Here is a 616-nt window from a genome sequence, read left to right as displayed (position 1 = left end):
TTAAAATGATATATGCATCGTGATGTATGTTAACTTTTGATGAACTTACAGATGTCCAAAGTATGACATTCCCATTATTCACCATTATGAAATCATAGAATTTTTGCATAGATTATGCAAATTAGGTCATCATTTGCATAATTAGTATCTGTTGATGTTCTGCCTGCCATAGGTTACATACATTACATGTATGAAAGCAGTATAATGTAAAACACTGTAATCATAGAATTTCCTCATTAATTATGCAAATAAAGTCCTCATTTGCATGATTTGCATTTAATCATGTACATCTCTCTCTCAGCTACCTACACACCAAAAATTTTGAAAATATGTTGTTCCTATCTGGACTTATTGGCTTTTAAACATTTCGCCAGAAAGTGCCCTGCAGTTCCAGAACAAGCTGCTAGGGGGACCAAACTCACACCACTTATTCCTGACAGGAAAAGCAATCTGTCACCAAAACATCAAGACCATAGCATGTTCAGGACCAAAGATACAAAAACCGGAAGTTCTGCTGCAGTACCAAGGTCATCCACCAGGAGGCCCATACTTGACCTTGACGTTTGTCTTCCTAAGACTTACCAACATACCAAATATCATCATAATCCATAAAGGC

At 36.5% G+C, this 616-nt stretch overlaps 1 protein-coding gene across 3 annotated transcripts in view; it reads left to right on the top strand.

Moving 5' to 3' along the window:
• LOC109483798 overlaps positions 1-616 on the top strand; it is a 56,527-nt gene that overhangs the window by 1,071 nt on the left and 54,840 nt on the right. The window lies entirely within an intron of this gene.

The sequence above is a fragment of the Branchiostoma belcheri genome, unplaced genomic scaffold (assembly GCF_001625305.1).
Source record: "Branchiostoma belcheri isolate BF01 breed outbred unplaced genomic scaffold, Haploidv18h27 scaffold66, whole genome shotgun sequence".
NCBI lineage: Eukaryota > Metazoa > Chordata > Leptocardii > Amphioxiformes > Branchiostomatidae > Branchiostoma > Branchiostoma belcheri.
Note: the sequence above shows the minus strand (reverse complement) of the source record. Positions and strands in the feature narration are given on the sequence as shown.